Genomic DNA, 16,774 nt, shown 5'->3' with positions numbered 1-16,774 from the left:
GTGGAAGAATGATAAGCCACAAACGCAAATGTGCCTTGTTTTAGAAGGACCTTTCTTTTAATAAGATATTACAACGCGCCTGTTTCCCATTGTGATCAATTAATTTAACAAGACAGAACATTTAATTACTATATTTCTGCGACTGTGTTCGCCAGCAGTAATTGATAGCTCATTATCCCGAGCCCAACCAACTCACTCTCAGTTTCCAATCCCCCTTCCTTCCCTTTTTTCCTCATGGGCTATTAAACCCAGTAACAGGTACATTGACATAAGGCAATTGTAAGGAGAGCTGGGCCTTATTAAAGGGGGAGAGGTACATCAACATTCAAACGGGCTTCAAAGATGCACGGATGATCTGTGGAGGATGGAGAAACAAGGAAAGAGAATGTTCTTTCGAAAGGCTGGAGGATTCTTATGCAGGAGGCAAGGAAAGGGACACTTGAATTCAGATGAGCCTATGATATCATCTGCTAGAATCAATAATATAAGTGCGCTGGGAGGAGAGGACTCTCAGGGTCTATTAGCCATTGCAGTTAAATAGAACCAGGTCTGATTCCTGGAGTTTGAGGGCTGTTGGGCAAACCTTCTCAGTGGACCAGCAGAACCAGAGGGAAAGGCAAGAGACATAATTTTTTTTACAAAGTTATTTACAGCCCAATCCTATCCAACACTGGAGCAGTGGGAATGCACGACCTGTATCTAGTGCTAGGATTGAGCAGGCTTGAGGTCTCCTTGGAGTAAGGGAAGATTTATTCCCTTACCCCAAGGAGACCTCAAGCCTGCTCAATATTTAGTCTCTTACCCCTTGTCAAGCCCCAGCCAGCCCACTGGGGCTACTTTGCTAAACACCCAGTGCACTGTCTGAGAAGCCCATGTTGGGGGGAAAGGCTCAGGAAAGGGGCATAGGATACAGTGTAAACTGGCTTCTCTGATCTGCCACCCACCTTGGCCTGATATGCTTCATCTTTCAGATCTCTTAACAACGTGATGTTCCTCTCAATATGACAGAGTGGACTCTGCCACTGATGATGCCCTTGACAATCAGGCAGGGATGGACAGAGGAAAGATGAAGGATATGGAGGAGGTCTGGTCTAGAGGGTTGAGCCTCCATTTGCCTGAAGATAACATCCGAAGGTCGCCAGTTCGAGGCCACCTTGAAGCAGCTGACAAGCTGAGCCGAGCTATTCCATCTGCTCTGAGTGTGGGAGGATGGAGGCCAGAATGTGCGACCAGATCAAGAAAAAAACATCTTGAATGTTGTGGTTTCTTGAAAGATAGAAACCTTCTTTCAAATTGTAAAAATCCCTACTGGGAGTTAACTTGCCTGCCTATGTAAACCGCCTTGAATAAAGTCTAAGGAGAAATCTGAGGACCAAGAAAGGCGGTATAGAAATACCTGTATTATTATTATTATTATTATTATTATTATTATTATTATTATTATTATTATTATTATTATATGGAGAAATAGAACCCACTTAGTGTGAAACGCTGGACGTCCCAAGTGGCTGGTGTGGATTTCAATGAAGCTTCCCAGCTTTCCTCAGTTACATTTCAAGCAACTTTTCATTCCACTGAAAACCCCTGCGGAGGACAGCAAATAACACCGCACAGATCCAAATGTTTAATGTTGTCCCCTTTGGAGACTATTTGCCGCTTTCTTCCTTGGTCCTGACTGGCTGGGATGAAAGCAGAGAGAATCCAAATGTGTGATCTCATATATCAAGACAACTCCCTGACAACTCCCAGTTGCTTGTGTTGCTACACACTGAAAGCAAAAAGATATCTAGCACCCACCATCCCACTGGAGGAGAGGTGTAGTAGATGATGTAGATCAGGCAACATAGCAATGAATCAAGCCTGCCATGGAATTGTTGATTGCACAAGCAAGGCCCTTTTCTAATCTATGGCTGGGGAAGAGTTCTGACTTCTGGGAACCAGTAGCAAGGCCAGAGGGGGGGCAGAGCTGTAAGTCCTGCACAGCTCCAAAACTTGCCGTGTAAGCAAGTCCCCCTTGTTCTTGGGTCCATTCCAAGGAGCGAAAGCAATGCAGAGGTGTCTCCTCCACTATGCTTTCGTCCCCAGACAGGCTCTGAGAGCAAGCGGAAGGGCAGTTTACACAGCAAGTTTCAGAGCCGTGTGGTACTTACAGCTCTTCCCCCCCCCTCTAGTTCCACTACTGCTGGGAACTACAGTTTGTAATAGTAAAAGTAGTAGTTGTTGCCAGAGAAAGAGGAACTACCCGCACAAAATGGTGTCTTCTACAATTGTTGACATTATTTTGGTTGTATTACAACCCAATCCTATCCCCGGTGCCGCCGTCGGGTGCAGCGGTGCCAAAATGGCTACCGCTGCATCCAACGGCACTGAGATCTCCTCAGGGGAAAGGACTTCTGCCCCCTTCCTCTGAAAAAAAGCCACAAGCCCCTGAATGGGGCTTCTCAAGTCTGCACCAGCTATTTTGCCGGCAGAGACTTGAAAGCATCCATGTCTAGCTTTGCAGGGCAACAAGGAGGATAGAATACAGTGGAGCAGGGCTCGGCTGTTCCCACCCCTTCCTGTCCTGGTTCCTCTCCCGCCTTGCCCTCCCCCCGCCTCGGAATGCCTCCCCCTTCCTCAAGGCCCTCACCACCACCCAGAGCTCTTACCGTGCTCTAGATGGCATCCATCTGGCACTGGGCTCAGCGCTGGTGCTGAGTAGGACTGGATTGAGCCCTTATTCCCCCCCCACCACAGAAACATAAATTCCTCCCTCCCAAATACCTTTAGTAGTGCTGAGTATATTTATACACTGCTCCGTATTCTGTCTGTGTTCCAAACAAGCCTCAGCTGGGATTTGTAGCCGAATTCCTGGGATCTGGGGAGAGTACAAAATTGAAAGAAACCCTTAAACCATTAAATTGGAGAGGCTCATAGGTGACTTTATATCACAGTGCATAGCACCATAGTGGCTTTCTGTCCACCCCTGCCCTGATCAATTGGGAGGATCCTAGTGCTCTTGACAGAGAAATAAATTTCACCTGGGTTTAATCTAGCACACTTACACACTGAGGACACAAGCACAGCTTTTAATCGGAGATCTCTTTCCATCTTTAATTAACAGCAATTGCAATGGAAGATTCCACCACCTCTGAAATGCACAAGAACCAGCCATGATCAGATGTACAAACAAATGAAGACATTCATAGCTTTTTATACCCATTCACAAAAAAAGCTGATAAATATTAATAAAATAAGCCTGCCTATCATCAAGTGAGTCCATCTGTAATTAAACACTGAGAACTTGCTTTCAGGTTTTGTTTCCTGGGAGCCACATATTCTTTAAGGCTAATAAGATATATACCCACTCGACACACTAATCCAGTTTTCTATAGTTTGATTGTTATTTATGTTGGCATCCTTCAGTCTCGGAAGACTATGGCATTGCGCTCTGAGTAGTGGTTCTGGAACAGAGTGTCCTCTCCAGTGCACGAAGCCTGGGTAAGGTAGATATGGAGGATAGAGTGTTTCCCATGCAGCAAATCCCCCCTTTCCATATTGCTGAAATGGTCCAATGGAAAGGCAGAGGCCAATATGGTTGGTTCCAGCGGCGTCGCAGGAGTTGCCAGAACGTGACTGTGTTCAGCCATGAACTGCCTCAGGGACTCCGGCTCCGGATTTTGCCTCGAGGTTGAGTCCTGAAGCCTTTTCCATAACTGGATGTAGCCACAAGGCAGTGGAGGTTTGGGATCAGAGCTTTCCTTCTCTCAGATGAGCTGCCTTCCCAGGCTGACGAGTCCCATCTACCCGGTGGCTGTTCAGTCGCCTCTTATGACAAGTACAGCCAAACTGAGGGCCTATTCTTATCCCCAGCCCCCAGGGGACTGATTGTTACAGACACACATAATTTCTCACATTCTTGAGAGAAAGTTCAATCACCAGGGCAGATTCTTAGGAGAGGCCTGACTGACCAGTCCAAAGTTCTTCTTCTTCTCTTCTCTCTCTTGTAATCACCTTCCAGTTGGACAGATTTTACACAACACAAAATACACACACAAAATGAGCCTGCAGGTATGAATCCCTTCAGGCACTTGCACCTGTTTTGTTCCAACTGCCAGGAATGGCTCCAAAGGGGAAGGAGAGAGGCTGCCAGCAAGGCGGGTTCAGGTGCCTGCAAAACTTAGTGCTTTGCACCCCCTCTAGCTACACCACTGCTCCCACTGCCCCTCCGTTACTCAGTTCTACACTCCCCTCTGCCGGTGTCCAGTCTTCTGGGTGCAGTAAGGGGGTTGCACATGCCTCCCTACTGGTGCTTTGTGGGTGCCACAAATATGCATTACAGCAGAGCCAGGATTGTGCTGTCAGTTTAGTTTTGCTCCATTAGCGGAGAATCGGTTGTACGTAGAATTTGTAGGTGGGGATATGTCTCCATAATTCACAAGAGGAGTACATAATGTCTAAAATGTCACAAAAGCACCATGCAACAGAGCTACACATTTTCCGAAAACAAAGCCGCAGAGGATTAATCTCTCCAAACACCTTCCTCCTAATTAATGAATGCACTCCCGAGAGCAGCTGCAAGCCAGCAAAACTCCCCACCACCAAATGTCAAGTATAGCACAGCATCACGGGGAACCTTTAACACTGCCCTTAATTAAAGAGGCTCTCCAAGATCTCTTAGGAGATACTGTGTTTACCGAATTAAGTGCTGGAAAGATGGTCTCTCCAAGTTTCCCAAGCGTTGTTTGCCAGCAGGGAGCAGAAAGTTTGGAGTGTTCTAAGTGCTGGACCACTCTTCTCGTTAGCACGTTGAAATGTGGATTCCTGGGGAAACTCAGCTGAAAATAACACAGGGGACTGGTGAACCTTCTCTCCCAGCAGCCAGGTTTTCTGCACCAAAAAATTCGTCCAGGTGTAGCACGAACTTGTAGGCAAACTTCAGTCTCAAAAGACTATGGTATCGTGCTCTGAATAGTGGTTCTGGAACAGCGTCTAGTGTGGCTGAAAAGGCCACTTCGGGAGTGACAATCCCTTCCACACTGGGAGCAAGTGCAGTCTCCCTGGTCTGTTTCCCTGGCTATGGGCCTTCCTTCTTTGCCTCTTTGCCTCAGTCTGTTGGCCAAGTGTCTCTTCAAACTGGGAAAGGCCATGCTGCACAGCCTGCCTCCAAGTGGGCCGCTCAGAGGCCAGGGTTTCCCACTTGTTGAGGTCCATCCCTAAGGCCTTCAGATCCCTCTTGCAGATGTCCTTGTATCGCAGCTGTGGTCTACCTGTAGGGCGCTTTCCTTGCACGAGTTCTCCATAGAGGAGATCCTTTGGGATCCGGCCATCATCCATTCTCATGACATGACCGAGCCAACGCAGGCATCTCTGTTTCAGCAGTGCATACATGCTAGGGATTCCAGCATGTTCCAGGACTGTGTTGTTTGGAACTTTGTCCTGCCAGGTGATGCCGAGGATGTGTCGGAGGCAGCGTATGTGGAAAGCGTTCAGTTTCCTCTCCTGTTGTGAGTGAAGAGTCCATGACTCACTGCAGTAGCACGAACTAGAATTGTGATTTTTGGAGCAGTGGGTGGGAAGGAGAACATGAAAGAAGACTGCAAATGGGGGGGTGGCTGTCTTTGTCAGCAGTACTGGTGTCCCCCAGTATCTGTGAATTCAGTATCCATGAACCCAGTTATTCGTAGTTCTCTGTACCCCAATGTGCCCTGCGACCATTACCTTTGTTGTTCTCGTTTATGCTTGCACAAGGAACATGCTGAAATCCCTAGCATGTATGTACAGCTGAAACAGAGACGACTGTGTTGGCTCGGTCATGTCGTGAGAATGGATGATGGCCGGATCCCAAAGGATCTCCTCTATGGAGAACTTGAGCAAGGAAAGCGCCCTACAGGTAGACCACAGCTTCAATACAAGGACATCTGCAAGAGGGATCTGAAGGCCTTAGGAGTGGACCTCAACAAGTGGGAAACCCTAGCCTCTGAGCAGCCCTCTTGGAGGCAGGCTGTGCAGCATGGCCTTTCCCAGTTTGAAGAGACACTTGGCCAACAGTCTGAGGCTAAGAGGCAAAGAAGGGAGGCCCATAGCCAGGAAGACAGACCAGGGACAGACTGCACTTGCTCCCGGTGTGGAAGGGACTGTCACTCCCAAATCGGCCTTTTCAGCCACACTAGACGCTGTTCCAGAACCACCATTCAGAGCGCGATACCAGAGTCTCTCGAGACTGAAGGTTGCCAACAACAGTGTACAAGAGGCTGTAAGTAGAAGTCTTAATAGACAGATAAGCAGGCAGTAATCCTGCATGCTAGAAGGACAACTCAGAGAATATTAATAGGAAACAGGGCATGGGGTCATGGAGATATGGTCTCCCCTTATCTGTGGTTTCTGGTACCCGCAGGGAGGCAAGATATGCTTTTGTAATTTGGGAGAGTACACTGTCATGGTCAGGCATGGCTTTAACCCAATTGGACCAATGGCTCCCAATTGGACCTTGTGCCTACGGGGACCCTATGCTAGGGTAATCTACTCTAATCTTGTATGCAATGTTATATTAAAAAGTGCTTGGACCCAAGTTGGTCCACTAACTGACATGCACTTTCTAAGCACACATTTGGATTGCTTCCCATTCTACTACAGTGGTGTAACACCTACAACAAATTTTATTTACGTCTCTTAAGATTCTACTGACCTTGGCTGTGAACCCGGGGCCCTGCAAAAAAATATTTCCAATTGGGCCCTGAGGTTCCTAAGGCCGGCTCTGGTCGTGGTGACCATACACTGTAAAAGGGTCAAGCAATCAAACACTAGCAGGAAAGGGAATCCAGCAGACAGACTTACAGCAAAGCAATTGTGTCAGGTTGCCCCCAGAATGTGCAACCAAGTTATCTATAATCAAAGGAGCTCTGCAATCTCAATGGCAGGGTTTTCATATATTGATCTTGATGTATCAACAGAGACATATAGGTTTTTGGGATATATATATATATATATATATATATATATATATATATATATATATATATATATATATATATATATAACACGTACATTTCTATAAAAAGTGATTGGGGGATGGTGGGATCCAGATTTCTCTATAGATAATAAGTGACTCACTTGGGAAATAGATCTAACACGTACAAAAGTTTCTGTAAGTTACCTGGACAATGGCTGAAGGAACGAAGAAGGCCCTGCAGGGTTGACTTTTTATGAAACACACGGCCTGCCTTAGAAGCTCTGGGTCCCAAATGGGAACATTTTTTGCAAGGCCCCAGGTTCACAGCCAATCTTAGAATCTTAGAATCTAAGAGACATAAATGAGATTTAGGGTAGACTTTATATCTCTAGGGTAGAATGGAAAGCAATCAAAACGTGCACTTAAAAAGGGCACATAAGTTACGCTGCACACTTCCCTAGGGTAAACCTCATTGAATAAAATGGGATTTACTTCTGAGTAGACATGCGTAGGCTTGCACTGGGCATGGACCTAAGCATGGATCTAAGCATATTCTAATATAAAACTGTATACATGTAAGCCTGCAAGTAAACAAACAAAATATGCAATTACCTTTTGAAAAGTAAATAGTTGCAAAACCACTGGTTTCAGTAACTGTGAAATGATGTAGTAAAAATCATAATTGTATTTATTTTTACCCTAGTGCAGGACCCCTTAGAAGTGGGACCCAATTCGGAGCAATTGGTACATTTGACTTAAAACTGGCACTGATGAAGCAGGTCAAGGCAGTTGTGTCTACGGGCATAGAGTGCAAAAGAGAGCGACTAAGATGATCGTTGGGCTGGGGCACCTTCCTTATGAGGAAAGGCTACGGCGTTTGGGCCTCTTCAGCCTAGAAAAGAGGCGCCTGAGGGGGGACATGATTGAGACATACTAAATGATGCAGGGGATGGACAGAGTGGATAGACAGAGTGGATAGAGAGATGCACTTTACACTCTCACATAATCGTAACACCAGAACCAGGGGACATCCTCTAAAATTGAGTGTTGGAAGAGTTAGGACAGACAAAAGAAAATATTTTTTTACTCAGCGTGTGGTTGGTCTGTGGAACTCCTTGCCGCAGGATGTGGTGATGGCGTCTAGCCTGGACACCTTTTAAAGGGGATTGGACATGTTTCTGGAGGAAAAATCCATTACGGGGTACAAGCCATGATGTGTATGCGCAACCTCCTTATTTTAGAAATGGGCTATGTCAGAATGCCAGATGCAAGGGAGGGCACCAGGATGAGGTCTCTAGTTATCTGGTGTGCTCCCTGGGGCATTTGCTGGGCCGCTGTGAGATACAGGAAGCTGGATTGGATGGGCCTATGGCCTGATCCAGTGGGGCTGTTCTTATGTTCTTAACTACAATTCCCAGGAAGCCTTGCAGGTCTCTTGTTATCTGGTGTGCTCCCTGGGGCATTTGGTGGGCCGCTGTGAGATACAGGAAGCTGGACTAGATGGGCCTGTGGCCTGATCCAGTGGGGCTGTTCTTATGTTCTTAACTACAATTCCCAGGAAGCCTTGCAGGTCTCTTGTTATCTGGTGTGCTCCCTGGGGCATTTGGTGGGCCGCTGTGAGATACAGGAAGCTGGACTAGATGGGCCTGTGGCCTGATCCAGTGGGGCTGTTCTTATGTTCTTAACTACAATTCCCAGGAGGCCTTGCAGGTCTTCTTGTTGTCTTGTGTGCTCCCTGGGGCATTTGGTGGGCCGCTGTGAGATACAGGAAGCTGGACTAGATGGGCCTGTGGCCTGATCCATTGGGGCTGTTCTTATGTTCTTAACTACAATTCCCAGGAGGCCTTGCATGTCTCTTGTTATCAGGTGTGCTCCCTGGGGCATTTGGTCGGCCACTGTGAGATACAGGAAGCCGGACTAGGTGGGCCTGTGGCCTGATCCAGTGGGGCTGTTCTTATGTTCATAGATACTGCATACAGGTAAGGGGATGGCATGTGGCACTGTATACTGGTGGGCAGCTCTTGGGCCATCTGCCCAGCCCTGTTTGTTCAACAAATAAAATCCTCTGATGCAGCCCTAATAATAACCTTTAGTTATTGGTAGGTGGGAAGGGGCAGCTACTGTCGTAATGCCACTCTGTTATCTACTACAGGGAAATGACAGACTCTCCATCCAGTAGAGATTGTATTACCTTTATTAATCCAAGGGTCTCCAATTCCAGGGTATAGAATCTGCTGCTGGGACTAACCTACCAGAAGCATGAGTAGAGACCTGCTACTCTGTGGTGGATGTCAGATGCTCCAGCCACATTTCTGATGACATTGACATCCCTTCCATACAGGTCATGGGTGCATCTAAGTTCCTGGATCTTACTGGAGGCCATTTGGGGCTCATCCTGACACATGCTTTCCCTCCATTTTTAAGGGATGGTGGCCTTGTGACATCACCAGACCCCAAATGGTTGGCAACCTTCAGTCTCGAAAGACTATGGTATAAGCCTACAGCACCCGAGATTCCCAGGCGGTCTCCCATCCAAGTACTAACCAGGCCTGACCCTGCTTAGCTTCCGAGATCAGACGAGATCGGGCATGTGCAGGGTAACAGTTGCTGCTTCTGATCCGGTAACTTCATGTACTACAGGTGACATTCTTTCCTCAGCTTCTTTCTTCAGGGTTTGGTAAGCTGTTCTTGTGCTATGGAGTGTCAGGCACTTCACAGCCCCCTCAAAGAAACCTGCTTTAGAACTAGACCTACCAGACCAGGGGCAGCAATGCTCAGAGCAAACTCAGAGAAGGAGGCAATCTCGACACATTCATAAGAAGAGCCCTGCAGGATCAGGACAAAGGGCCATCTAGTCCAGCTTCTCAAAATTATGTCTAATCATGTTTATTTGGGCTTACTCCCAGGAAGGTATACATAGGATTGTGGCCTCAGGCAGCCAACCTGTGCATGCTTACTTGGAAATAAGATCCTTTGCTTTTCAGTAAGTATGGTTAGGATTGTGCTGTAAGTTAAGGATCTTGAATTTATATTTAATCATGACCAGTATATGCAAATAATGTTTTTGGTGTTGTTTTTTTAAGAAGGAAGCGCATTTAGAAATTTTTGGTAAAGGCAGTAAAGAATATTGAGCAGGTACGTGAACTACATCTACAATTAGTTTATTGGTCAGACTTTTACTTGCCTTATTCTCTAGAGGTGCATATGATTGCCAGCAAATTGATAGTCAGAGGCCTCCTTAATTGCTTGTTGTCAGTATCCAGAGGAAGGATTTGAGTTCTTGAATTTTAAGCTGTCCGGTTTGTTCCTTTGTTTCCTGAACGGCAAGTGGAAGAAAGTTAAAAGTAGCTGAGGTCTGCTGTTGTCGGTCCATCAAACAACTCGGGAAGCTGCAGTAACTGTGTCCCTTTTTCAAATTATACATCAATCAAGTCTGAAAGACTTTCCTCTCCTGCATTGTAGAAAAGTTACACTTTCAGGCACCTTTGAAAGTGCTGGCTGGACATAACATAATAATGAATAATTGGGATCAGCTATGGAAAAGAAATATGAGGATAATTAAGGCAGCAACAATGAAAGAAAACATATATAAAATTTTTTATAGATGGTACCTATCTCCAGATAGGTTGGCAAAAAATGTATCCCGGCACAAGTAACAAATGTTGGAAATGTAAAGAGGTGAAAGGATCTTTTTACCACATGTGGTGGCTTTGCCCTAAGGCAAAAGAGTTTTGGAAAACAATTCATATAAATATTCAAGTTATTTTCAATTGTGTAATACCCTTACAACCAGAATTGTTTCTATTGAATATCTTCCCTGAAGGATATAACAATGATTTCAAACACACTTTGTTATACGTGATCATTGCAGCAAGATTGGTCTATGCCAAGTTATGGAAGAACTCAGAAATTCCGGGTGTAGGGATGTGGATTGAGAAAATGTATGAGATTGTCGAAACGGATGTGTTGACGGAAAGATTGACGGATGGCGAGATGGAGAGAATACAGAGATTGTGGAACCCATTATATGAATGGTTAGATAAACGATTATGAAATATTGATTGAAGAGATGATAATTATAGAAATAAGATAGTATTGGCTGCAGTCCTGTGATTCCCTAGTGTTTTTCCCTCTGTATTACCCTGAATATATATATCTGTGATTTTCACTGTACCCATGCCTTAAATCAAATAAAATATTTAAAAAAAGAAAAAGAAAAAAAAGTGCTGGCTCTTTTCTTTTTAGCAGAGAGAGAGAGAGAGAGAGAGAGAGAGAGAGAGAGAGAGAGAGAGGAACTGTCCCTATTCACCCTACCATAGTTTAATTTTTAGTGGCTGTTTGCTGGTGATTCTTCAGCATCTTTTTAGACTGTAAGCCACTTTGGGAATAGGCAACCATTTATTTAGTTCTTTATTTAGCAATGTAAACCTCTTGGCAAACTTTTTCATTGAAAAGTTGTATATAATATAATAAATACAAATATTTATAAATACAAACTTGTAGCTCTGCAACAGCTGAATTGTACGCTTGTTTACTCAGAAGTCAGTCCCACCGTGTCCAATGGGACTTTCTCCCTGATAAAATGTGCATAATATTGCAGGCTTAGGGAACATAAGAAGAGCCCCGCTGGATCAGGCCAAAGGCCCATCTAGTCCAGCTTCCTTTATCTCACAGTGGCCCACCAAATGCTTCAGGGAACACACAAGACAACAGATACAACCTGCATCCTGGTGCCCTCCCCTGCATCTGGCAATCAGAGGCAGCCTACCTCGACCTTGCACATACCTACCATGACTTGTAACCCGTGATGAACTTTTCCTCCAGAAATTTGTCCAAACCCCTCTTAAAGGCATCTAGGCAAGTTGCCATCATTACATCCTGTGGCAAGGAGTTCCACAGACTAATTACATGATGGGTAAATAAATATTTTCTTTTGTCCATCCCAAGTGAAAGAGGCCTTGAGAACAAATTTCCCAAGTGAAAGAGGCCTTGAGAACAGGTATGAATGCTTGTTCAGGCAGTTGGAACAAACCAAAGAAACTCTTTATGGAGATGCAAGAGAAAGTAGTCAGGGCTAGAGAGAGCACAGGGAAGGGAGGGAGAATCAAAGTAGAGTTATGAAACGCAAGAACTGGGGAGATTAGATTGCTCAAGCACCCCCTCCCCACAAATCACGAGACAAAATCATAGTTTTGTAACCATTGGGCCACCATATGGATTAAATGATGGGCTGTCCAATCCCAACCAGCATTGGTGCAGTGGGGCCAAGACAAATTGAGCAGGTTGGATATCTCTTCAGAGTAAGGGAACATCTATTCCCTTTTCCTATGTGGAGCCCCAGTCTGCTCAATGGGGCTACTTGGGTCTGTGCCAGCTAATTGCTGGTGTAAGATAACATCACACCTCAGGAAACAGGAGCAGACGAGGGTACAACAACAACAAAAACCTTCGAAGTGCCAATCAGGCAGAAAGCAAGAAATTCCAACCTGGCCCCCAAAGGCAGCCAGCTAATCTCAGGCTATCGCTTGCATCTTCACTTGAGCTCTGAATTGTCAGCTGAGAGTAAACAATGTGCTGCGGGAAGACGACCCATGACCAGAGGACCAATCTGTAGGGATCTTTCTCATCTCGCCTTGTGCAGGAGAGGGCTGAGCCACTGCCTGAAATGGTGGTGTGGCTCGGTGTCATAACTAGGGGGCTGGGGGAATACATTGTCATGGATACCATGCCTTGAGAGGGTGTCTTGTTGTTGGCATCCTTCAGTCTTGGAAGACTATGGTATCGCGCTCTGAATGGTGGTTCTGGAACAGAGTGTCCTCTCCAGTGCATGAAGCCTGGGTAAAGTAGATATGGAGGATAGACTGTTACCCATGCAGCAAATCCCCCCTCTCCACGTCGCTGAAATGGTCCAATGGAAAGGCAGAGGCCAATACGGTTGGTTCCAGCGGCGTCACAGGAGTTGCCAGAACGTGACTGTGTTCAGCCATGAACTGCCTCAGGGACTCTGGCTCCAGATTTTGAACATAAGAACATAAGAACATAAGAACAGCCCCACTGGATCAGGCCATAGGCCCATCTAGTCCAGCTTCCTGTATCTCACAGCGGCCCACCAAATGCCCCAGGGAGCACACCAGATAACAAGAGACCTCATCCTGGTGCTCTCCCCTACATCTGGCATTCTGACTTAACCCATTCCTAAAATCAGGAGGTTGCGCATACACATCATGGCTTGTACCCCATAATGGATTTTTCCTCCAGAAACTCGTCCAATCCCCTTTTAAAGGCGTCTAGGCTAGACGCCAGCACCACATCCTGTGGCAAGGAGTTCCACAGACCGACCACGCGCTGAGTAAAGAAATATTTTCTTTTGTCTGTCCTAACCCGCCCAACACTCAATTTTAGTGGATGTCCCCTGGTTCTGGTATTATGTGAGAGTGTAAAGAGCATCTCCCTATCCACTCTGTCCATCCCCTGCATAATTTTGTATGTCTCAATCATGTCCCCCCTCAAGCGTCTCTTTTCTAGGCTGAAGAGGCCCAAACGCCGTAGCCTTTCCTCATAAGGAAGGTGCCCCAGCCCAGTAATCATCTTAGTCGCTCTCTTTTGCACCTTTTCCATTTCCACTATGTCTTTTTTGAGATGCGGCGACCAGAACTGGACGCAATACTCCAGGTGTGGCCTTACCATAGATTTGTACAACGGCATTATAATACTAGCCGTTTTGTTCTCAATACCCTTCCTAATGATCCCAAGCATAGAATTGGCCTTCTTCACTGCCACCGCACATTGGGTCGACACTTTCATCGACCTGTCCACCACCACCCCAAGATCTCTCTCCTGATCTGTCACAGACAGCTCAGAACCCATCAGCCTATATCTAAAGTTTTGATTTTTTGCCCCAATGTGCATGACTTACTGACATTGAAGCGCATCTGCCATTTTGCTGCCCATTCTGCCAGTCTGGAGAGATCCTTCTGGAGCTCCTCACAATCACTTCTGGTCTTTACCACTCAGAAAAGTTTGGTGTCGTCTGCAAACTTAGCCACTTCACTGCTCAACCCTGTCTCCAGGTCATTTATGAAGAGGTTGAAAAGCACCGGTCCCAGGACAGATCCTTGGGGCACACCGCTTTTTCACCTCTCTCCATTGTGAAAATTGCCCATTGACACCCACTCTCTGCTTCCTGGCCTCCAACCAGTTCTCAATCCACGAGAGGACCTGTCCTCTAATTCCCTGACTGTGGAGTTTTTTCAGTAGCCTTTGGTGAGGGACCGTGTCAAACGCCTTCTGAAAGTCCAGATATATAATGTCCACGGGTTCTCCCGCATCCACATGCCTGTTGACCTTTTCAAAGAATTCTATAAGGTTTGTGAGGCAAGACTTACCCTTACAGAAGCCATGCTGACTCTCCCTCAGCAAGGCCTGTTCGTCTATGTGTTTTGAGATCCTATCTTTGATGAGGATCTTTGATGAGGATCCCTATCTCTGTCCTGGGACCGGTGCTTTTCAACCTCTTCATAAATGACCTGGAGACAGGGTTGAGCAGTGAAGTGGCTAAGTTTGCAGACGACACCAAACTTTTCCGAGTGGTAAAGACCAGAAGTGATTGTGAGGAGCTCCAGAAGGATCTCTCCAGACTGGCAGAATGGGCAGCAAAATGGCAGATGCGCTTCAATGTCAGTAAGTGTAAAGTCATGCACATTGGGGCAAAAAATCAAAACTTTAGATATAGGCTGATGGGTTCTGAGCTGTCTGTGACAGATCAGGAGAGAGATCTTGGGGTGGTGGTGGACAGGTCGATGAAAGTGTCGACCCAATGTGCGGCGGCAGTGAAGAAGGCCAATTCTATGCTTGGGATCATTAGGAAGGGTATTGAGAACAAAACGGCTAATATTATAATGCCGTTGTACAAATCGATGGTAAGGCCACACCTGGAGTATTGTGTCCAGTTCTGGTCGCCGCATCTCAAAAAAGACATAGTGGAAATGGAAAAGGTGCAAAAGAGAGCGACTAAGCTGATTACGGGGCTGGGGCACCTTCCTTATGAGGAAAGGCTACGGCGTTTGGGCCTCTTCAGCCTAGAAAAGAGACGCTTGAGGGGGGACATGATTGAGACATACAAAATTATGCAGGGGATGGACAGAGTAGATAGGGAGATGCTCTTTACACTCTCACATAATACCAGAACCAGGGGACATCCACTAAAATTGAGTGTTGGGCGGGTTAGGACAGACAAAAGAAAATATTTCTTTACTCAGCGCGTGGTCGGTCTGTGGAACTCCTTGCCACAGGATGTGGTGCTGGCGTCTAGCCTAGACGCCTTTAAAAGGGGATTGGACGAGTTTCTGGAGGAAAAATCCATTATGGGGTACAAGCCATGATGTGTATGCGCAACCTCCTGATTTTAGGAATGGGTTAAGTCAGAATGCCAGATGTAGGGGAGAGCACCAGGACGAGGTCTCTTGTTATCTGGTGTGCTCCCTGGGGCATTTGGTGGGCCGCTGTGAGATACAGGAAGCTGGACTAGATGGGCCTATGGCCTGATCCAGTGGGGCTGTTCTTATGTTCTTATGTTCTTATGAGGCATTCCACCATCTTACCTTTTTGCCTCGAGGTTGACTCCTGAAGCCTTTTCCATAACTGGATGTAGCCACAAGGCAGTGGAGGTTTGGGATCAGAGTTTTCCTTCTCTCAGATGAGCTGCCTTCCCAGGCTGATGAGTCCCATCTACCCGGTGGCTGATTAGTCGCCTCTTACGACAAGTACAGCCAAGCTGAGTGTCTTAGAGGCCTCTGAAAGGCACTTCTTGGTTTTTGCTGAAAAGATACCCCCTCTAAGGCATCCCTTCAAGGCATGGTACCCAGGTCATCAGAAGTATGAGAAGTACCAAGTACATCAGAAGTACATCAGAAGTACCAAGGTCATGGTACCCAATGCTCTCCAGGCCTCCAAAGGAAGTGCCTTTTAGGGGCTTCTAAGATGTCTTCTAGGAGATGTTTGGAGGTATGATGAGAGATAAGGGCTGTGAAAGCCCAAAACAACTAAAACATAAGGCCTATTAAACAGAATTGTGCCTCACTTGACCTGGAGCTATATAGCAAATCTCAATGGAAGAACTCACAGGTCATTTTAGCCAAACTTATTATATTACAACCATAAGAACATAAGAAGAGCCCCACTGGATCAGGCCATAGGCCCATCTAGTCCAGCTTCCTGTATCTCACAGCGACCCACCAAATGCCCCAGGGAGCACACCAGATAACAAGAGACCTGCAAGGCCTCCTGGGAATTGTAGTTAAGAACATAAGAACAGCCCCACTGGATCAGGCCATAGGCCCATCTAGTCCAGCTTCCTGTATCTCACAGCGGCCCACCAAATGCCCCAGGGAGCACACCAGATAACAAGAGACCTGCAAGGCCTCCTGGGAATTGTAGTTAAGAACATAAGAACAGCCCCACTGGATCAGGCCATAGGCCCATCTAGTCCAGCTTCCTGTATCTCACAGCGGCTCACCAAATGCCCCAGGGAGCACACCAGATAACAAGAACATAAGAACATAAGAACAGCCCCACTGGATCAGGCCATAGGCCCATCTAGTCCAGCTTCCTGTATCTCACAGCGGCCCACCAAATGCCCCAGGGAGCACACCAGATAACAAGAGACCTGCAAGGCCTCCTGGGAATTGTAGTTAAGAACATAAGAACAGCCCCACTGGATCAGGCCATAGGCCCATCTAGTCCAGCTTCCTGTATCTCACAGCGGCTCACCAAATGCCCCAGGGAGCACACCAGATAACAAGAACATAAGAACATAAGAACATAAGAACAGCCCCACTGGATCAG

At 46.5% G+C, this 16,774-nt stretch overlaps 1 pseudogene; it reads right to left on the bottom strand.

The window, feature by feature from the left end:
* Nucleotides 1-9,426: 9,426 nt before the first annotated feature.
* Nucleotides 9,427-9,543, bottom strand: LOC136657938 (5S ribosomal RNA; annotated as a pseudogene).
* Nucleotides 9,544-16,774: the final 7,231 nt, after the last annotated feature.

This window comes from Tiliqua scincoides, chromosome 7 (genome assembly GCF_035046505.1).
Source record: "Tiliqua scincoides isolate rTilSci1 chromosome 7, rTilSci1.hap2, whole genome shotgun sequence".
NCBI classification, from domain to species: Eukaryota; Metazoa; Chordata; class Lepidosauria; order Squamata; family Scincidae; genus Tiliqua; species Tiliqua scincoides.
This window is presented reverse-complemented; position numbering and strand designations above follow the sequence as displayed.